A 23,903-nucleotide genomic window follows, 5' to 3' on the forward strand; every position below is an offset into this window, starting at 1 on the left:
ATGGGGCCATTTCCACGAGTACACATAGCATATTCTAGGGCCATTATTTGTCAAACAACTATAAAACAAGCCTTATTTTGGCCCATCATCCCTGTCTGGGTGTCATCCCATTTCTGCTGCTTGTCTCTATTTTCGTGTCTCGTTCTTACTCTTAATCTCGCTCCACCACTTCAGTGAAGCTGATCTTGATGTTACCAATGACCTCCATTTTTCCAAATTCCACGGCGTGCTAAATGTTGAATTGCTTCAGAGCTTGCTCTTGATATGTCTTCTGTCTATTTCACTCTTTCCATAGGTGAGTTCATCTACACCTATTTTAAAAATACAGCTTGTATACTGATGGTTGTCACATTTATTTATCTAACCCCAACTTCTTCTCTGAGCATCTTATAGAGGCAAATATTTAACTGGAACCTTTATTTGGAAAACCTTTTTTTCTAATAAGCTTTTCGTATTCAAAATGGAACTCTGGATTTCCCTCCCAAGTCTGTTTTTTTTTTTTTTTCTCTTAGCTGATCTCAGATTAATCATCTTCCAAGAGGCTCAAATAAAAAATCAAGGAAGCATTATTTTCCCAGCCACTTTTTTTTTCATCTCCCATACCCAAACCACAAGGACCCAGTTTTAATTCCTTTATAAAATGTCGGAAAGCCATATACTTCAGTTCTTCATTGCCTCTAGGTTCTTTCTAGGCACTACTATTTCTTACTTGGAATACTGCAATCACATCCTAATTGACCACTCCCTCTATAATTCCTTCTTTAAAAAAAACAATCCCAGAGAACACAATCAGATCATGCCACTTTCATAGCCAGAACCTCCAGGGGCCCAGGGCTCTTAGAGTAAAGCCATGTCTCTTGGGGATGGGCTAGCAGTCCCTACCTGCTGTTGACTTCTCAGACTTCCCTGATCATTGCTTTCTGCCTTTTCTCCAATCTTGTTCTTTTCTGACTCAGGAACTTTGTACTTGCTTTTCTTTCTACTTTTGATGTGTGGAGCTCTCACATATGCCTGCCCCTTTTAAATCCTTCAGGTCTCAGTTTAAAAATGATCCCTGTAGAGTTTTTCATTGACAACCCTGTCCCTACTTTCAAAATGTGAGTGGCTCTCATTGCTATCTGAAATGGTCTCCCTTGATTATGTATTTACTTGTTTTTTTTTTTTTTTTTTTTAAATCTGTGTCCTCAGACTTGAGTAAACTTTCCTTGGGGTAGGAAACTTTGTCTTATTGCCACTGTACCTTGAGCTCTGGACTTATATATAACATTGGTTTTCAAAGTGAAGTACAGGTACTCCAAAGGGGACATAAACATTGACAGTTTTGAGAGAAATATGCTTCTAGTCCTGCTTCCATTCTGTACTCCCTCCTGAAATTGATCTGCTTGAGAAGCCATCATTCAGATTCTTTCTCAATTCCCCTTTAACAATAGTCTCTATCTCACTTAAAAGAAAAAAAAAGCAAAACCTATTTCCTGCTTATCTTCACATAGTGCATTGCTCTAAGGTATCAAAACTTCTGGGGAACCAAAAATGGATCAGGTGCAAATATTAATGGCCAAATGGAGAAAGTGAAGCTCTCCATTGTCTGGGTAAAAAATAGTCTTGTAACTCAGGTGTTTTCCAATTGATTGCTTTCAGTGTAAGTAAAGGAAATATTTATTTCAGGTTTTTTTTTTTTAAAAGGATAGATCCACATACTTTTTTTTTTTTTTAGTATATAACTCAGACACAATTTAAAGCGTTGAGTGGCTTCATTACACATGCTTTGTATTCATCCTTATTCTTTGACTTGAGAACCATTCATTCATTTTATATTATTTTATGAACAAGCCAAATCAATTTAAAAATCCCTAAAATTGAAAACAAATGGATGGGTGCAGTGGCTCATGCCTATAATCCTAGCACTCTGGGAGGTCGAGGCAGATCATCTGAGTTTAGGAGTTCAAGACCAGCCTGAACAAGAATGAGACTCTGTCTCTACTAAAAATTAAAAAAAAAAAAAATGAGCAGATGTTTTGGCAGGCACCTGTAGTCCCAGCTACTGGGGAAGTTGGGCAAGAGGATCACTTGAGCCCAAGAGTTTAAAGTTGCCATGAGCTATGATGACCCAGTACTCTACCCAGGGTGACAAAGTGAGACTCTGTCTTTAAAAAAAAAAAAAGAAAACGAATGGAAACCAGTGGACTTAAAAACAGACTATGTTTCTGAGTCATGTGTATCCAGCTAACTTACTTAGCCACTGACTGTTTATACAATGCTATTAGCTGGGTGCGTGTGGCAGCACAGACATCTGGTTACGATGGAAAATTGGATTCAACTTCTGGAGTTTGAGGGTATCAGGTGTAAAAAACACAGGATAAGTAGGAGAAAGGAAGGAAGTTTTATACATTTAGAAAACAAAATTGAATAGGAAGAGTAAAGAGGAAAGTTTGTGTAAAAAATAATTTCTATGTGGCTCGGCACCTGTGTGGTTAGGGAGCCTCCCACATACACTAGGGCTGGCAGGTTTGAACCCAGCCTGGGCCTGCTGAACAACAATGTTAACAACAACAACAATAAAAACAAATAGTCAGGCATTATGGTAGACACCTGTAGTTCCAGCAACTCAGGAGGCTGGGGCAAGAGAATAGCTTAAGCCCAAGAGTTCAATTGAGGTTGCTGTGAGGGCAACATAGTGAGACTCTGTCTCAAAATAAATAAAAAAGGCTCAGCGCCTATAGCTCAAGTGGCTAGGGAGCCAGCCACATACACCTAAGGTGGGGAGTTCGAATCCCCAGCCCAGACCCGCCAAACAACAATGATGGCTGCAACCAAAAAATGGCCAGACGTTGTGGTGGGCACCTGTAGTCCCAGCTACTTGGGAGGCTGAGGCAGGAGACTTGCTTGAGCCCAGGAGTTGGAGGTTGCTGTGAGCGTGATGCCATGGCACTCTACCCAGGGGGATAGCTTGAGGCTCTGTCTCAAATAAATAAATAAATAAATAAAAAATAAATAATTTCCATGGACTCAGATATGCAGAAAAGCATACTTTATTCTATATTAGCATCTGTTTTGAGTTTATGCTGCCTGGAAATAGGAAATTTAATCTGTCATTCTTGGGTAAACAGGATAAAGTTCAGAGATATTTACATCATTTCCAGTATTTAGTGTGTATTTTGAGATTCTACCTCCTTTCCCTCAGGTTATATTTATACTTCAAGCACCTTAGAGCTGGAGTTTGGAGAAGAGTATCTGCTTTGCCCTGTACTCTGTCCATTCTGCCCTGTATGGTTTTTGGAAGCTGGCATCTGTCCCCTGCCATCTGTTGCTGAGGTTTGCACTCTCAGCATGGTTTCTAACACATTGTCTACATCACCTCTGCCGACAGTATCCCTTTGTCAAAACCATGGGACCCCTTACGCTTTCTTGCCTTCTCTGAGTCACTGTTGAGCTCATCTTAGGTGAGCTGGAAACACTAAATGGTCTCCTACTCCTCTCTGTGGCCACGGCCACTTGGGAAACTGACCAGTTCTCTTCTGGGCCCTTACCTGCCATCATTTCTTATTCTGGCTGCAGCACTGTGTTGGTTCAAGAGAAAACTCAGGATACCTTGTGGTCTGTTTTAAATAACTCTGAAGGTCAATGGAGTTTCTATGTATGCCCTGCTCCCAACACATTAGGCTGAGAGAGAGAGAGAGAGAGAGAGAGTATATGTGTGCACATGGGCATGGGAGTTATCTGTGCTGGAATTCTGGTTGGTAGTTTATCCCATCACTCTCTTCTCCATCTGCTATTTCCCCCCTTAACCAATTTAACTTTATCTCCTATCCATCAGGAAAAGTCAGATCTTACATCACTTAGCTTTGTGAAGTAAAAATGAAAGAGAAATCAACAACAACAAAACATGTTTATATGTATGTGTTTTACAATTTCATTTCTTGCAATTGAAAGCCCTGGCTTTTCTATATTTCTGTCTGCTATGGTTTTCAAGACCCAAGAATTTTCTTCTTCTTTCTTCTCTGCATCATGCTAACTCGGAGCTCTGGATGCTTGCTGACAGTTCAACTATGCTATGGACACTATGGACTTAACACTTCTAACTAATGGGTTGCATGATGTGGTTTGGGGCCAGCGGCCAAGGGGTAATTTTTTTTTTACCCAGTTGTTAAGGTTATACATAACTGTATGTTGGGTGTGTGCCTTCTCAGGAAAAGCCAAATTTAACACCTTCCTCTGCTTTTTGGTCCTCTCTTTCATCATCTGGATCTCCAAATACTTGTAAAGAATTCTCTGCTACTTCTTCTCTATTGCTTGCAAGGGACAGAAGAACAAAGATTTGATACATCACATTGAAAAAGCTGTACCTGACTCCCACCCTCCTCTTTGGGATGGGTTGTAGATTTTTTGTTTATTTTACTAGTACCTCTTGTCTCTATCCCTAAATAGTACCTGCCTTGTTTTTTATATACTTGGGTTAAACATTCTATTGTTCATTCTCACATTCTCTCATTTTTTCACATGATGTGAGTTGTCTTGGGCAGACTGACCCTGTTCTTGAATAGAATGGGCCTGCTCTTGGACAGATTGAGTTTCTTCCAAAAAATCTTGAGAGAAAAAAAAATAGGTGCTTATGTTATATAAAGTGGCTGTTTGGGGTAGTAATTGAAATTAAATTTTGAGTAATTTTAGGTATTGACAGTCTAAGTATATTTTCGTGTCACATAAGTAGGACCATGACTACTGAGTACATCAGGAATCTCTTATCTATGTAGGTGATTAAGCCCTTTGAGACAAATCTTGATCTCTGATGCAGGAGAAGGGCTACAGCAGATAAAATACTTTATTCCAAATTGCTAATTTACTTCCTGCTTCTCTCCACTCCAATGGTTGTGTGACATGCTGTTACTGACTGCCGTTTTGTACTACGCATGATCTGTCTGCAATGTTTATTTCTTCTGGGCACCTTAAACATCAGCCATTTTTCCTAATTTCTTCCACTCTCTGGGAATTATTCATTGTTCTCTTTCTTTCCTCAGTGTAAGCATATGTCCCATGCCTCCCCAGGGGCAGTTATGTCACATGTTGCTGCTGATGATCTTAGAGTTATCTTCCCCACAAACCAGTGACTAATGATTATTTTGGTGTGCTTTTTCTTAAGCTATAGCAATGCAATTTATCTTCAACATTGTTGTTTTTAAACATGTTAATAATTTACAATTTATTGTTCCTTTTACACAAAATGTTATCTAATAACATTAAGTAATTAGTTATGTATGCATGCCAAGATTTTTACAGGCTTATTGTTAGATAGCAGGCCATTTCAAGGATTTCTTTCTTGGTAGAGACGTTTGTGGGGGAAAAGAATGATGAGATGAAAAAGAAATTTAATACAAAGTCTAATGAGGGTCAACTGGGTTGGATGGGTTACTAGCTTCAGTGAAGAGATTTTAATCCAGTTAAATCCATCAGATCATCAGAAATAATTTTTTTTTCTTAGAATGAGGTTGTATGTTATATTATAAAAATAGTTTCCATCTCAGAGGAAATCTGGGACAGTTATCAGTTTACAATTTCTTCCTCTGTCAAACAGCAGGTTCTCAGATGAATGTGCTAGCATATGCCTGTACTTCTGGCCACTCGGGAGGCTGAGGCAGGAGGATTGCTGGAGCCCAGGAGTTTGAGACTGCATCAAGCTATGATCTTGGGTGACAGAGCAAGACACTGTCTCTTAAAAATAAAAGAAATAATAAAAAGGAAAAGAAATCAGATTCTCATTGCCTATTTCTGCTAAGATCATTCATTGAATTTGTTCTTGAGGCAATAACTTTTTTTAATAAATGGCAGAAATCATACAGAAGCTTAATTTGTGAAATATATATGGAGTTATACTTATCAGATCATCCACACTATTTTATTATGTTTTGATATTTCTTTTTCTGTGTTATAGGAATATCTTCAAACAAAATGCTGTGGCAACTCAGAATAAATAATAGCTATTTTACAGAGTCTGTGCACTAAAGGTCGTATTTTATCTGTGTTCTCGAATACATGTCCTAGTCCATTTACTTAAGTCCAATTAAAGATGTTAATACTCTTGCTGCTTGTACAATAGAACTAGAGCTATTTCCATATTAAGCACAGAGAATTAATTTTTATTCAGAGATTTCAAAAAATCAAGGGCTGTGATATTATGCCAGAATTTTCTTTTCTCCCCTCCCCTGCACGCCACCTATTCTCTTCTCCATCTTCTCCTCCTTCCTCAGCTCTTTCTTCCCATCCTTCCTCTCCTAGATCCTCTATTTTCTACTTTCTTTTCCCCTCCTAATTCCCTTCCTTCCTCCCTTCCTTCTTTCCTTCCAACTGTCATTGTCTCCTTGTCTACTCTGAGGCAAAAGGTCAAAGAACAAGTGACTGCTGTTGTCCAGAATTACTGCCATTCCCCCGAATGTGGGCAATTCTTTTTTACCTCTGAGACCCTAAGTTCATCACTGGCCTTCCCAGAGTGGTAATATATATTGATAACATTTCTACCTTCCTCTACCTATTGATCTGGTACCTACTTTATAACTAATAGAGTTCCGACCTTAAAGAAATACGTTACTATTATATATTATTATATATATGATAGATATATTTCTGAATGCTAGAACTCTGTTAGTTATAGACTGGTAACAGACCAAATAAGATATTCTAGTGGTTAGAAGAAATGAACTTTATCCCAACATCCCTTTAATGAAAACAATTACAATTTTTTTCTGATCCAAACCCAACATTTTGAAAGTTTAAGTTTCAAACATTAGAGGTATTATCTTCAAATTCTTTTGAGAATTCACTAGTTGTATTCAAGGTTCTCATATTAAGATATTATAAACTCATATGCTCATTAAAATGGCTTTTCTAGTTTCTGCAAAGACAATAATATTATCTGTGAATAATGACAGTTTTACTTCTTCTCTTCTGATCTGGATTTCTTTTATCTCTTTGTTCTTACTGCTCTGGCCAAACTTTAGTACTATGTCAAATAGAAATGGTGAGAGCAGACACCCTTGTCTTGTCCCTGGTGTTAAGGGGAAACATTTACCATTATATATGATGCCACTTGCAGATTTTTCAAAGATGTCCTTTATCTGCTTGAAGACCTTCCCATCTATAGTTTTTTGAGAGAGTTTTTCCAGGAAAGCGTGTTGGATTTTGTTAAATGCTTTCTGGCATCTATTGAGATGAGCATTTCTGGCATCTATTGAGATGAGCATTTTTTTTTGTAGTTGCTTAATATGCTGAATTACAATGATTGATTTTTCAGTGATACGTCAATCTTGGATTCTTGAGATAAACCTTACTCATGATACATATTTTTATGGGTCACTGAATTCTAAAATTTTGTTTTTAATTTTTACATCTATATTTATGATGGATGCTTGTCTACAGTGTAATATTTTTTATCTGTTTTTGCCATCACAGTAATATTCTTTCTTTTAGAATGAGTTGGAAAGCGTTCCCTTCCTTTCGATTTTCAAGAAGAGCTTCTGAAGAATTGTTATTGTTTCTTTCTTAGGCTTTTGGTAGAATTCACTAATGAAGCCCTCTGAGCTTGGAGTTTTCTTTGTCAGAAGGTTTTTAAACTGTAAGTTCAATTTTTTAATAGATACAGGGATATTCAGGTTTTAAGTGAATTTTGTTAGTTTGTGCCTTTCAAGGTTTATCCATGTCATTTAAGTTGTTGAATTTATTGTTCTCCCTGTGTGTCATGGTAGTTAGCCAGAGAAATCATAGGGCTCATCTCACTTATGCTCCATCTCTGAAGGATGGTCTCCTTTTGCCTGATATCCAATGTTTTCAACATCTTTCATATGTTTGGTTCTTTCAGGCAGGGGAAAAAAATCCAGTCCCTGTTTCTCCATTTTGGCTAGGGGAAGTCTGAAGTCAGGTGTTTCAAACTTAGGAGTGACATATTTTTAGAAGTCAATTTGTTGGGTATCACTGTGTTTGCCTCTCTTTATGAATGTGAGTATGACTATCCAACTGAAAGGTTATATAATCACTAAATTATATTTATATCCAGAATGCTTTCCCTGAATGAAACTAACGTAGGTTTGACTGGGAGTCTCTTTTTCATCTAATTAAGAAAATAAGAAGCATATATACCTTGGCTTATTGCTAGTATCCCTCTCTTCAAAGGGCCACATATTCATAAGGAGTCTGTGCTTCAAGGGAGTACCAAAGATGATTTTAACTTAAAAAAAAAAATTATCCGTTTTAGTATTCTGTATTTGGGGCCTTGTCCTGGAGAAGAGCAACGTTGATAATAGTTTTGTACAAAATTACAGGAGCTGCAGAACAAGAAGTAGCCACAGCATTCATTGGCTGTGCCGTTAACCAGAGTGGATAATACCTTGTAACTCCTATAGAAATGTTAGTTTCGTAGCAGTGAGAAGTTTCTTACTTTTCTATTTGTTTGGTTATTATTATTTACAGTTATGAACCCTACTAAGCAGCTCAAAGTCAATACATCTTTTTAATTGTATATATATGCAGCAGTTAGGCAAAAACTCTTATGTCATCCAGACAGATTATGAAGCAAACAAAAATAGTTTTGTACAGCCTCATGTTGAAAACAGGCTGCACACTTAAAAACTGTTTTTCCATGTGAACCTACCAGTGCTCAATTTTCTATTATACATAGCTTTAAAAAAATTTAATCTTAATACTTCCAAATATTTATATTCTAGAGACGTATATTACACAATATTATATAACATTACTTAAACTTAAGTTATTAAACTTAAGATGTAATAATTCTTATCAAGGATGTTTTAAGGTAATATCTTCACTCTACTAATTTTATCCTTTTAGAATGAGGATTAGGAGGAACAAACGTGTTTATGAATAAACAAGGGTATACAAGTAAAAAATTGTGTGGTTACCAAGTCTTTTTATTTGATGCTGTTGGTAATGTCCTTATTTTCCAAGTGCTACATGCTCTGTTGCAAGGAAAGGTTTCTATTTGTTTTAATTACTTAAACAGTTCCAAGCCTTAGGTCTTAAAGTTAATTAAGTCTCAAGTGTTAAAGTTAATTAAGGGTCTTAGAATACAATTTAAGTTGACATTAAAGAGCAATAAATCTACTCATATTAAACACTTATCCTTAAAATTTTAATCACATAAAGGTAACTCTGGGTTTTGGTAATTTGTAGTGCTTGACGTTTACAAGAACAATGTTTAAAGGTGTTTATTATTTTAACCTAATATAACTCTATATACATAGTTATATCTCTGCAATCCTAAAATTTCAGTATAATTAATAATTACTTATCTGATCTACAGAACAAATGAAAGTTATGACCAGTTAATTAGGCTCCCTGTCAGAATATAAATCAGAATATAATTTAAAGTCATACAAGGACCAAATTGTTATTTGCATTTTCTCCCATACTGTGATAATATTTAACTTGTCTAAGTCAGCGGTTCTCAACCTGTGGGTCATGACCCACAGGAACTGTATTAAAGGGCCGCAGCATTAGGAAGGTTGAGAACCACTGGTTTAGGTATTTACCATAGTTAGGAGTGTTAAATATTGTAATTTTCATAAACATTGATAAAATACTTGCTTATCAATAATTAAGATATCTATTTACTGAAAAGTTTTTCTCTGAATCATGGTAAAATCTCAATAAGATGCTATCCATTAAACTGAACTTTAGTTGTTTTCTCTTTGGAGACTTCCCCTCTTTCTGTAAGGGAAGCAATTTTTGTGAGAAAGAAACATGAAAACATTTTCCTAAATAGCATTAATGTAGGGACTGTTTGTGTTTTAGCATTCACTTTGCCAATGATCTATTTCTTTGAAGATACAGAGGTGAATGTAAGGGATTGGGAATGTATTGGGGATTTTGAAATGAATTTAGACCAATCACAGACATCTCAGAGATCTTCCTAATTACATGGATTTTCTGAGCTGTTACATTTCTCAAACCAACGCTTATTTTGCAGATTTCTTATTGTCTTCCCGGCTATTATGTTGACAATATTCTGATATAGCCTTAATCTCCTCCAGAGTGATTGTTTGATTATTAACTTCAGCTTTTCACTAAGCTTCCAATTTCAGAATTCAGTCCATTAATAAGTAGCAGCTAAAATGCTGCTTTCATTATATGAGAATCTCTGATACCAGAGTGCCATAAAAACAACTGATATGGCCAGACTTGGTAATTTACTACTGCTTCTCCAGGCTTTTATATTTTGGTTCATGAGGTGACATAACTTCAAGACTTTATTTTAAATAGTAATTTTACAATTGATTTTACTTATTAAATCCTTTTATTTTAAAATTATTTCAGAATTTACAGAAAAGCTGTAAAAACTATATGAAGAATCTTCATATACCTGTCACAGACATGCCACGGATATTAACATTTAGTCATAATTACATTATTATTATTCTTTCTATGTCTGAACACATATCTGAGCATTATATCTTTTGAAGCAGTTGAGGATAAGATGAGGACTTGCACTCTTGAGTTCACACTTACTGTAAAGCGGGACATGCATTTATATAACCCTAGCACAATTATCAAAAGCAGGAAATTAACACCAGTACAATACTATTATCTAATTCAAGGCTATTATTCAAATTTCCCTAAGTGTACTACTAAAATTTTCTTTTTCTTTCTTTTCTTTTAGACACAGTCTCACTCTGTTGCCAGGGGTAGAGTGCCATGAGGTCATAGCTCACAGCAACCTCAAAGTCTTGGGCTCAAGTGATCCTCTTGTCTCAGCCTCCCAAATAGCTGGAACTACAGACACCTGCCAGAATGCCCAGCTAGTGTTTTTTTTTTTTTCTTCCTATTTTCAGTAGAGATGAGCCTCACTCTTGCTCAGGTTGGTCTTGAAGTCCTGAGCTCAAGCAATCCACCTGCGTCAGTCTCCCAAAGTGCTTGGATCACAGGCGTGAGCCACCACCTGGATTCAGTAATGTCCTTTAGAGCAGCAGCCCTCAATCTTTTTGGCACTAGGGATTGGTTTCATGGAAGACAATTTTTCCATAAACTGGGGGGCGGGCAGTGAGGTGGAGATGGCTCTGGGATGATTCAAGCACATTACGTTTATTGTGCACTTTATTTCTATTATTACATTGCAATATATAACAAAATAATTATACGGGTAATCATAATAAAGAATTGGTAAGAGCCCGGTGCTTGTTTTCGTGCAACTGGACAGTGTCATGTGGTGGTGATGAAAGAGACAGTGACACCCAAAGTCTGGTGCTTTTGTCCAGTCTAATTTGTAATCTCACTTTGGCTTCTGTCACTGCGGAAAACCCTGTTTAGCAATGATAGGATGTTGGAAATGGAAGCAGACTTCTCCTTGCTTTTAGGGCAGTCTCAAGATGTCCTGCCTTGACTTAAATCCAGAACATAATGGAAATTTGAAGTCGTCTCAAACACACTTTTAAGACCACTGTCACTTGTGATCTCAACCAGCGATCCTTTTCTAGCACAAAGTCATTCTTTTCCAGTACGGGGGTCTTTTGTGACTGGGAAGTAATGTTCAGACTCTTGAAAGCTGAGGTAAGTGATTGTGCACCAGCTGGGAGAAGGCCCTGGCTCAGTCTGTTTAAAAATCTCTGCTAATGTTGGAACCTTGTCAAAAATACCACCATTCACTCATCACTACCATAATTTCAGGGTGGCTTTGAATGCAGCTGTTTTATCTGCTGACTTGAACGCAGTTGTCATATATTGTACAAAGTGAGCTTGGGGAATAGGAATCACCTGTTGGAATGAACCCATAATTTAAGTAGGACTCTTGGTATTTTCTCTTAAATGCAGCTTTCATTTTGTTGGTGGTCCTAGAGTCTTCTGAGTCATCCTTGAGTCTTCTCCCTTTGTCGCTCTCCAGTGACATTTGGTTTTCACTCAGTTTTCCTAGGTTTAGCTTGTGGGTTTACGAAAACTGGGACCAAGACAAGTGCACAGTGAAGGCAAGAAGAGCAAATGGAAGTGGCAAAATAATGGGAGGCCACGTGTGAAATAGGTGTTGGATTCTGACTTAAAGCCTGCCACCAGATGCAGCTGTACGATTTAAGTAAGATGCTCACTTGACATTACAAAGCCTGCCACCTGATGCAATTTAATTGTCACGTGCCACTCGCTGATAGGATTTTGATATGAATCTGCAAGCAATCGATTATTATGGTCTCTGTGCAGTCAAACCTCTCTGCTGATGATAACGCATATTTGCAGCCCCTCCTCAGTGTTAGCGTCACCACCTCAGGTCCATCTCAGATCATGAGACATTAGATTTTCATAAGAAGCATGTAACCCAGATCCCTCACTGTACAGTGCACAGTAGGGTTCACCTTCCTGCGAGAATCTAATGCCGCTGTTGATCTGACTGGAAGCAGAGCTGAGCAGTGTTGAGTGATGGGCAGTGATGAAACTTCACTTGCTTGCCCACCATTCACCTCCTGCTGTGCAGCCTGGTCCCATTTGGTAGCGCAGCTTTAGAGCACACATGAAAACGGCACCTCTGGCTCGGCGCCTATAGCTCAACCGGCTAAGGCGCCAGCCACGTACACCTAAGGTGGCGGGTTCGAATCCCCAGCCAGGACCCGCCAAACAACAATGACGGCTGCAAACAAAAAATAGCCGGGCGTTGTGGCGGGCGCCTGTGGTCCCAGCTACTTGGGAGGCGGAGGCAGGAGACTCGCTTGAGCCCAGGAGTTGGAGGTTGCTGTGAGCTGTAATGCCATGGCACTCTGCCCAGGGGGACAGCTTGAGGCTCTGTCTCCCAAAAAAAAAAAAAAAAAAGAAAACGGCACCTCTGTTTTTTCTGTACCAGGATCCAGTCCAGGAACCCAGCTGTGCGTAGTTACTGTGTCCTTTTAGTCCCCTTAAATCTCAAACAGTTCTTTAGTCTCTCTTTTTCTTTTATGCTTTTGATATTTTTGAAGAGTATACCGCCGTTATTTGGTAGAATCTTTCTCAATTTAGGTTTTCTGAGGTTTCATTTTGATTAAATTGTGGCTGTGCCATTTTGGCAAGATTACCAAGGCAGTGATATTATACGCTTCTCAGTGCACCCAGGGGGCAAGTGATATTTACTTTTTCAGTTACTGGTGAAGGAAATTTTGATCACATGGTTAAGGCCATGTTTATTAGGTTCTCTGAAAAGTTTCACTTTTCTTTCTGCAATTAAGTCTTTTGTGGAATTTGCTTTGAGATGATATAAATATGCTTTTTCTCATCAAGTTTACACGCATTAGTTTTACTATACAAAGTCAGACAATTAAGTTCACAAACTCCGAGAAAAAGTGTTACATCCGTCATTACTGAATACCGCTATGGTCACCAGATGGCCAGAGGGAGTACTTTGAAGATGACGTAGTGATAACCAGCTCCAACTGATGTGTGAGTAAGATCATCCAGCAGAAGGGGCTGCATGAGTGAGCTTAGGCACAATCATGAAAAAACTATTTGGCCAACCCACAGTATTGGGAAAAATAATAATAAATCTTTTAAAAACATCCTTTAAATTTTGAAATTGTTACTCAGCAATAATTAATGCACCATTATAAATTCAAATTATCTCCAATTTAATAGTTCTGTATTTTTATGTATATGAGAATTTTTTTCTATAGTACATAAATAGGTAAAATGTACCAGCCAGATACCCTTGGCTGGTAGATATATTTGATTTGAATTAGATAGTCCCATGGTCACACAAATGACAAGGTGGAAATGTCATCCTTGATTTCTGACAGTATTCTTAGGGTAAATCATCTCAATATGGTCCGTAGATAGATCTCTTGGGTTCCTGAAAAAACTGAAACTGAAAAGTTATTTTCAAAAGAAACAATAAGATATTATATGCCTTTTTCACGGGGTTGACGTGGAGCAAAACCAATGGTGGCTAAAATGGCTGGCACCAAACTGTTCTGGTGTGCCTTTTGTTGTTGGTTTTTATACATAGTAAACCAAAAATGCCAGTTTCACTCAAGAATGTTCCTAATAAGGCAGTAAAAATGAATGATGTTATTAAATACGGGCTCTTGAATACTCATCTTTTTAACACTAGATGTGACAAAATGGGAAATATGCATATAATACAATACTTCTGAGGCATATAAAAGTAATATGGCTGTCTCAGGAAAAAGCACTTAAGCAATTATTTAAATGGTAAGCTCAAATAGTGGTGCTTCTCATGGAATACTGTTTTACTGGAAAGAACAATATGCGTTACCGAGATTTGGGTAGTTGGCAGATACTTCTTTGAAAATGAAGTGAGCCTTTCACTTCAACAAAAACATCTGAAAATTATTATTGCCCATAATAAAATCGGAACTTTCAAGTAAAGAAAATTAGAATTTTTGAAAACTGGCATCTGTCACTAGGTGCTTTGCAGGATCAGAATACTCCTTCAACGAGATGGGTGATGATGTTGGTCAAAGAGATTTTTTGGTTGTTATTGTATGAGTAAAAATGTTCTGGTGAAGGCTATGTTAACCAGTTTGATGAAAATATTTCAAATATATAAAACCAGTACATTGTACCCCATGATTGCATTAATGTACGCAGCTATGATTTAATTAAAAAATAAATTTGTCAGCATTTGGAAGGTCTTTATAACTTGGCAAATCAGTATTTTCCAAAAGAAAAATACAGATGCTACAAAACTCATGTGTCAAAAAGATCCATTCAAGCAAATTAGAACAATAGATTTTAACATAATAGTGTACATGCGGCATTGGATTCCACATGTCAACTGACCTTTTAAAAACTACCACTTATTAAGTTTTGGTATTGAAGAACATTCATGACATCTGAAATGATATTTTAAAAATTCTCCCTTCTCCACCTATATTTCTGTGTGGGGCCAATTTTTTTTCATTACTTAAACAAAAAAATGTATTATAATAGACTGAATGTAGAAACAGGTATAAGAATATAGCTCTCGAATATTAGGTCAGACATTAAAGAGTTTTTCAAAAAAGTAAAACAATGCACGTACTTCTCACTAAATACATTTTTCTGAAAAACTTAGTTTATAGAAATATGCTATTTATGTTAACGTAAAGTTGTTTTCTAAGTTTTTAAAATAATAAATATTAAAAATTTTCTTAGTTTTAATTTGCAATATGTTAAAAATAAAACAGCTGTCTGAGGTCCTCAGTGATTTTTCAGAACATAAAAGAACCCTCAGAACAGAAGTTTGAGAACTGCTGCTGCTGTCAGCAAAGGGGCAGCTGAGTATCTACAAGGGTCCTAGAGATTCCCACTGAGCATAAGCACAAAGGCCTCCAAGCAGCCTTCTTAAATTCATGGGCAAACATGATTCTGAATCAAATATCGTATTCTAGCTAAAAAGTAGATGCAAATGTGTCCAAAAACAAACCCTACAGGCAGAAAACAAGATGTATATAGTCATGAATTTCTCAAACATCTCTAGAATTCCTCAACATAAAACATTGACCAGAACCGTACAGTACCACCATTTCTAGTTCCCTTTCCTGGGGAAATCTGATATCCCCACCACCCTTTCAAATCACCAGTGAAGGAGGTTACTGATAGACCCTAAATGTAGACCCAAACTATTTCTCTAAGCTCTCTCTTTGGAGAGAGGCCTCAAAAGCAAACATCTTTTAAAATAGATGAAAAATAGCCCTGCCCCAAAGATGACCACACCCCTAAGCATGGAACTTGTGAATATGTTATCCTACATGCAAAGATTATTCTGGATTACCTGGATCATATAATCCTTTGAACTCTTAAAGGGAGAGAGAACTTTCTCTGACTAGACATAGAAGAGATGTGGCTGAAAGACACTCAGAGAAATTTAAAGTGCGAGAAAGGCTCCATGTACTGTTGCAGGTTTCAAGATGCAGGGAGCAACAGAATTGAAGGGGTGTGTGAGCAGGAGTGAAGAATTGAGAAGCTTCCGTGGCAGCTAGCAAGGAAATGATCACCTCAGTCCCATGAGGAACTGAATTTGGCCAGCTAACTGAAAGAGCTTAGAAGAAGATTCAATTGCAGACCCTCCAGAAAGGACGGAAGCCTGGCTGACACCTTGGTTTTGGTTTTGTGAGACTCTAAGCAGAGGAATCAGATTAGTTACACTACTCCTGGACTTCTGATCTAAAAAGTCATGAAATAATAATTTTGTGTTGTTTCTAAGATGCTAATTTTGATAGTGTGTTATGGTTGCAATAGAAAACTCATGTAATGACCATTGGGCTTTGACATATAAACATTCGGAGAATGAATGGAGTTTCATCATTCATTCATTCGCAGTTTTTCACATCTTAGTAAAAACTTCCAGGGGAAGCTCAGGTACTAGAAGGTCAGGGCAACACAAAAGATGTCAACACTGTTCTTGGGCTGCTTTTTGACCCCTCCTTTCTGGTGTATCCTTGTAAGAAAATCCAATCTTGATGGGTCCTCCAACACTGCTATAAAAACTTCTCTAGCAGTAATTATGAGTTTAAGTCAACATTTGATTACAATTTTGCTGCAGTTGAAAACTTTTGTAGCAGGGAATTCAGATATTTCTCTCAGTAGTGATGTTTATAAGGAAACCATCACATGATTCAATTATCATGAATAGACCAGTCACAAGGACAAATCAACATTGGTTCAAGGTTACCTGATAGTTAACTTGTTTACAAGTTTCTGGAAAAGTTCTAAAGCCAAATAAAATCTATCAGAACATTGCTTAATGTTTTATTAGGAAAGCTGATTCTTTCCCAGATATAAATTGTGAATTATATTACACTAAGGGTTCTGTCTAAGTCAAGTGTAGGATTACTATTCCCCTTACTCTTTTGTGGAGTTAACCCCTATTCACACTGCATATCTTATATCATGTGCCACAGACATCAACCAGGATCTAGCTCCCTATTAGGCCTGTATAATATGGTTCCCTTCTCCTTAACTTTCCATGAGTTTTATTTCACTTGCAGTTTTACATTTGTTTGATAATTTAAATAATGCTTGTCTCACTTACTAGAATTTAAGCTCACTATAGACAAGAATTATGAATATTTCAGTTCATTATTAGAGCCTCAAGGTTTAGTAGTGCTGGCTACATAGTAAGTGCTCAGTTAATACTCATTTTAAAATGAATAAATGGTAAGTAAGATAAAATATATGAATATCCTTACTAGAAAAATTGGGCAGCTTCTTTCTTTCACAATAGCTTATCACCATTTGGAAGAACTGGTGAGATGTACAGTGTGAATGTTTGAGAAGCATTACTGTAGTTCACAGTATCAAAAAAAGAAACCTCATTCTGGTAAGGAACTGGCCCATTTCATAGTTGAAGAGTATTTGGCCTTTAGCAAGTTTACTGAAATCAAATAGAAAATCAGAAGTGAGATTATATTCTTAGGTTTTTATCTACTCTTTTAGTAAATAGAAAAGCACCCCTAGAAAAAGAAATAACTTTTTACAACATTGAGTAGAAACCATAGGATAGCACTAGCAGTGCGAGTATGTCTGTAAACTGGAAATTTAGTTCTCATGACTACAGATAGGTTAATAGACTGAGCTCTTCTGCAAAGCCTGTATGTGCTGGAGGATTTTCTGAAGGTCTTTGTTTTGGTGGTTTCTATTCAGGATAGTCCTTCTGCTTTTCTTCTCCACATGCCATTCTTCCAGACACCTACTTACTCGTTTAGTGAATAGCTGTAAAATATCGTGTTGCTTAGAAAAATCTCTTTGTAAATGTTTTTCTTTGCTTCTTTAGCCAGGAGCCAAAAATATCATGTGTTTCCATTTTTGGAGTGTAACAAAAAGAGCTTCTGAAAAATACGGATGGTATTGCTGAGATAGGATGGCAGTATTTTTTAGAAACGCATTTTTATAGTACCAGATGGTCTAGTGTATATTCTCAAGAAAATATGTCACCTATAATTTGATGAATACTTTCTAAAGTAAAACAGTTTTTTCAGTAGATAACAGATGGCATCAGTCAAAAGCATATCAAGACACTTTATGAAAAACTTGATGGCTCAAGTGATTTAACCAACAAGATTTTCTTCAATGTACCAGGCATGTTTTGGGGTTGAAAATTTGTCATCTCCAAATAATGCAGCCTCATTTCCAAGCTTCACTCCATGGAGAATTGAAAGCAACATATTTTTATATGCTACCTTTAAAATTGTAAGAATTCCAAAGTTGCTTTCTGGTTCTGTTTTTCAAATATGTGTTATATTATGTTTAAAGAAATAACGTACATATTAAGTACTTTAAAACAATAAACATTCATGCTCAAATGGAAAAATATTTAATAGAATTGAACTAAATTTTATCAAAATTGGTGTAAGGTTATATTAATAGTGGATTTTTGGGAGTGATTTTAAAACTACAAACAGGGGCAGTGCCTGTGGCTCAAAGGAGTAGGGCGCCGGCCCTATATGCCAGAGGTGGTGGGTTCAAACCCAGCCCCAGCCAAAAACTGCAAAAAAAAAAAAAAAAAAAAAAAAAACCAATAAAAAACCCAAAACTACAAACATAAGATTTTGTAGATGATCAACATAAGATTCAGAAAAGAAAAAAATTTGAAGCTGCAGGTGTAGATTATTAAGGACTATTTAGAATGTTAAAGTCATTTATTTTGCTCTGTTTTTGGCAATGATATTGTAACGTGGCCATTGTTCAGAAGCTCTAACATACTGGTATGTTGACAACAAGGTCTAATGATATGTACAAACATGCACAGAGAAGAGATACGGTAAAAATAAGAACATTATCTTTCTGCATGCCTCATATCTTTACATAAAACTGAAGTGGAACCTGATAGTTAATCATATAACATAGAATGTGTCTGTGAGTAAAGGAAGTGGTACCTTTAGTAACAAAATGATTGTAGATACAGGTTAAAACTGTCCAGAGAAAATTGGTATGTATTTTCATCCAGGTCTATGTAACTAATGCTGTGATAAATGTGTCTACTGCTTTCTGACCAGCATGTTTGTAGAGTGGCCTCATTTTGGCCACTTTAGGCATGCATGGGTGGGTAATGGCAATGATTTTGCAATTTTTAGAGTATCATTATTGATCTCAGAAATTTTTCAACATTATAAGAAAAAGACTTATTCCTAAGATTATTTGTAATTCTCTTTCTTAACATAGGGGTCCTCAAATAACTAAACGTGTTTTGTATAAATATAGTACAATTAAAATTCTGCCTGCAAAAGTGAGGTAATAAATCTACTGATCATGGGAAGAAGGCAACAATCCCACAATTCCACTGTATCAAATTAAAAAGCAAACAAGAGGAGTTGCAAATTTGTTTTAAAATATATTGGATTGGCTTGGTGCCTGTGGCTTAAGTGGCTAAGCCTCCAGCCACATACACCTAAGGTGGCGGGTTCAAATCCAGCCTGGGCCCGCCAAACAACAATGATGGCTGCAACCAAAAAAAAAAAAAAAAATAGCCAGACGTTGTGGCGGGCACCTGTGGTCCCAGCTACTTGGGAAGCAGAGGCAGGAGACTTGTTTGAGCCCAGGAGTTGGAGGTTGCTGTGAGTTGTGATGCCACAGCACTCTACCCAGGGGGACAACTTGAGGCTCTGTCTCAAAAAAAAAAAAAAATATATATATATATAGGATCATATATATATATATATATATAGGATCACTAAGTAAATAAAGAGAATAGGTGAAATAAAATTTCATAGACTGGAGAACATTTCCTCCATTCATAATTGGCAAGTATTTTCTTCTCTAGAAACATTTTTCTGTTTGGTTCAGGAAGAAGACTGTCTTTAGTCTAATGAGAGAAATCCTACTGAAAGAAAAAGTAGAGCTTTTGATAATTGTGCAGTCTAGTATGATTGGTTGAATACAGTGGAAACTCAAAAGCACAGTTCATTTTTCCCAAGGAACATAAGGTTTGGGACTGGGTTTGCACTTTAAAAGGCTGAGTTAAGTAACTTTGTTTCTTCATGCCAGAAGACAAGGTCCTGCTAGAAAGAGAGGGTTTGACATGGCCAGTATCCCCATCAAATAACTGACACATCAATATGTTTGATATGTACTTGAAGCAGGAAACTATAGTGCTAAGCTCAAAATCTATAAAGGACAGTTTTTCAAGATTAAAGAGATAGAGATCTTCTAGGGTATAAAGCAAAAGTTCAGGATGCCCAAGCCCAAGAAACATTTTTGAACAAATGGTGAACTACCTTTTTCTAAAACTGTAACCTAGAGCTGACTCACGTAGATCATTAATGAAATTTAAGTATAATATTAATAATTAACTTTTAAACTTATCTACCTAAGGAAGAAAGGCAATAACTTTTACATGGAGTGAAATAACACTATAAGCAGGTGCTACAATTATTGTTTGCAGAGTGTCTAACATGCAATGCAAATTATGAGGATACAAAATAATAAGAGAATATGATTAATAAAAGAGAAAAATAGGCAATAAAAGCAGACCTCCAAATAATCCATGTATGAGCATAGCTAACAAAGAATCTATAATAAAATTTTAAATGCAGGATGTCCCTGAAGTTCATATGCAATTTAAATAGTCAACTATTTTAACTTCCACATGAACTTTATAGATACCCCATATATTAAAAAATTAAGATGACTGCTCTCTTCCTCAGTGCTACCTACAGCAGTGGCAGCCATCTCTTATTTGGCATCATGGCCACCCTTAGACCCCTTATGATGCTGAAGATTGTCAAAAAAAAGACCAAGATTATCTGGCACCAGTCAGACTGTTATGTCAAAATTAAGTATAACTGGTGGAAACCCAGAGGTATTGACAACAGGGTTCAGAGAAGATTCAACGGCTAGATCTTGATGCCCAACATTGGTTTTGGGAGCAAGAAGAAAACAAAACATATGCTGCCCAGTGATTTCCGGAAATTCTTCCTCCACAGTGTCAAGGAGCTGGAAGTGCAGCTGATGTGCAACAAATCTTATTGTGCAGAAATTGTTCACAACGTTTCCTCCAAGAACTGCAAAGCCATTGTGGAAAGAGCAGTCCAGCTGACTATCAAAGTCACCAATCCCAATGCCAGGTTATGCAGCGAAGAAAATGAATAAACAGCTCATGTGTTTAAACCACAAAAACTGAAAAAATAAATAAATAAAAAATTAAGAAAAGATGAACCAAAACTAATAAAAAAACTGAGTATTTTGGCACAGAATTAGAATCTGTTAAAGAAAATAAAATTTATGTTTAGAAGTAAAAATATAAGATCAAAAATTAAGAATACTTTGGTTGGCTAAACAGCAAACAGGATACAATGAAAGATAGTGCTCATAAATTTGAAGACAGGTCAGTAAAAAACTAAGCAGAAGTAAAGAAAGTAAAAACAAGGAAAAGAACAAATCAGACTACAAGAAACACAAGACAAAAGAAAATTGTAACCTACGTAAGCTTGGAGTGTTAGAAGGAGAGTATAGAAAGTATTGAGCAGAAGCAATCCAGTAGACATAACATCTAGGAATTTTCCAAAATTGAGAGGAGATAGCCATCCACAGGCATGAGAAGCTTAGGGAATTCTGATCAAGATATATAGTATACGAGAAAAAACAACTTAAAATCAGTCAGAAGCGACATAAACACATATTGTCTTTAAAGGAGCAGATATAAGACTTATGGGTAATTTTTCAGAAGCAACTGTAGAATCCATGAAATAGCAGAAGTTTAAGAAGTTGAAAGGAAAATAATTGTCACAATAGAATTTTATACACAGCAAAAAACATCCTTCAGATGATAGATGCTGTGAATTATCCCAGATTGGATCATGGGATGAAAAAGGACATTAGTGGAAAATATGGTAAAATGTGAATATGAATATGAATAAAGTCTGCAGTTTAGTTAATATTACTGTTAATGTTTTTATCGTGAAGAGAACCATCATTACAAAATGCTAACGTTAGAGGAATGTAGGTGAACACCATGTGGAAATTCTCAGTGTCATCTTTTCAACTTTTATATAAATCTAACATTACTCAAAAACAAAAAAGTTTATTTAAGAAATAAAGGTGAAATAAAACATTTCTCAGATAAATAAAATCTAAGAATATTTGTTGCCTGTGGAAGCAGACTATAAAATATGTTAAAGGAGATTTTTCACACAAAAGGAAAGTGACCACAGGTGGATGTTTAGAATTACAGGAAGAAATAAGGGGAAATGGAATAAAGTAAATATGAAAGGATATTGAAGTTTAACACAAAAATAGAAATATTTTTGGGGTTTATGACATTTAGATGTAGAATATGTGACTAAAATGGTACAAATATAAAGAGATGTGTAAATGGAGTTAAATTATGTAAGGTTTTTATGTTTAAAAGTGATAAAAGTATTAATTTTAGCAGAATTATGTGAAGGCAGATATGCACATGGTTATCCGTAGGGTAATCACTAAAAATAATATAAAAATGTGTAACAATAACAACAACAAAAGCCTAAAAGAAGAAATAAAAGGATTAAATAAAAAAATTTAGATTTATTCTTTAAAAGGGCAAGAAAGGATGAAAATAAGAAGACCAAATGGAGTGAAGAGAAATAATTATTGAGGAGTTCTTAAGTGTAATTATATTAGTTATATAAATGGATATAACATTCCATTTAACTGGATATAAATGGATATAACATTCTTTTTTTTTAAAGACGATTGGATTCAAAAAGCAAATATATGCTCTCTAAAGAACACATGATATTACCAGAATTAGACATCCATATACAAGATGGCAATTGAACACCAAGAAGATTCATAGCACATAGGACATCTCGTAGACACATAGTAATTGACTCAGCCAAAGTCAAAATGAAAAAGGGAAATATTACAGAGAGAAAAATGAAAGCAACAATTAACCTTGAAAGAAAAAGCAATCAGGCTAACTGTAAACTTCTTAGCAGAGACCTTATAAGCCAGAAGGGATTGGCCCCATCTTCCTGCCAACCAAGTATTTTGTATCCTATAAAACTAAGTTTCATAACTGATGTGGAAATACTTTTCCAGACATACAAACACTGAGGGAATTTATCATGACTAGATCTCACCTATAGTAAATACTCAGAACTGCATTATACATAGATTAGTACAGTAGTTCCCACCAGTGTAAAATCACCTATAAGCTAAAGCTCATAACTCATATGAAACAACAGAACAACAGAACACAGCAATATGTTATACCCAACATGATGAACACAACAGCATCCCACGCATCAATACTATCTCTCAATTTTAACAGTTTGAACACCCCACCCAAAAGACATGGGCTGGCAGAAAGGATGAAAAAACAAAACAAACAAAGAAAAAACACCTAAGTATCTGCTGTCTCCAGGAAACACATCTAACCCACAAGGACTCACACAGATTCAAGGTGAAGGGAGGGGAAAAATATTTCATGCACGTGGAAACTAAAAGAGAGGAAGTACAGCCGTTCTTATATCAGATAAAACTGACTTTAGGGTGGCACCTGTGGCTCAAAGAGTAGGGCACCGGCCCCATATACCAGAGGTGGTGGGTTCAAACCTGGCCCTGGTCAAAAAGTGTGAGAAAAGATAAAACACACAAAAAAACTGACTTTAAATCAACAATGGTAAAGAAAAACAAAAGGCCATTATATAACTGTAAGGGTAGGAAGTCAACAAGAAGACAATAGTAATAACAATAATAAATACATATACTATCAGATTATTGTTAGTAGTTTGAATTCTTGTTCAAAGTATCTTAAAACTCCATTAACATTATATGTCTTGTTAGGTTATAATCTTATTCTTCTCCAGGTATGTCATGAACATTTACTTCTCAAGAGAAATACAGATATCTAAAGTTCTTCCTCTCACTGTGAAGAGACATATCAAAGTTCTGTGATTCTTGAAAGCCATAGAGAAAGATTTCCTTCATTTTTAGTATACCAACTTCTCTGGTGATATGTGACACTTTTTGAAGTT

The 23,903-nt window shown here is 36.2% G+C and overlaps 1 pseudogene; it reads left to right on the forward strand.

Annotated features, from left to right (window-relative positions):
* The first annotated feature begins 20,631 nt into the window (after positions 1–20,631).
* On the forward strand, positions 20,632–21,036 carry LOC100941396 (annotated as a pseudogene).
* The last annotated feature ends 2,867 nt before the right edge of the window (positions 21,037–23,903 follow it).

This window comes from Otolemur garnettii, unplaced genomic scaffold, assembly GCF_000181295.1.
Source record: "Otolemur garnettii isolate 467f Iridium unplaced genomic scaffold, OtoGar3 scaffold00005, whole genome shotgun sequence".
Lineage (NCBI taxonomy): Eukaryota > Metazoa > Chordata > Mammalia > Primates > Galagidae > Otolemur > Otolemur garnettii.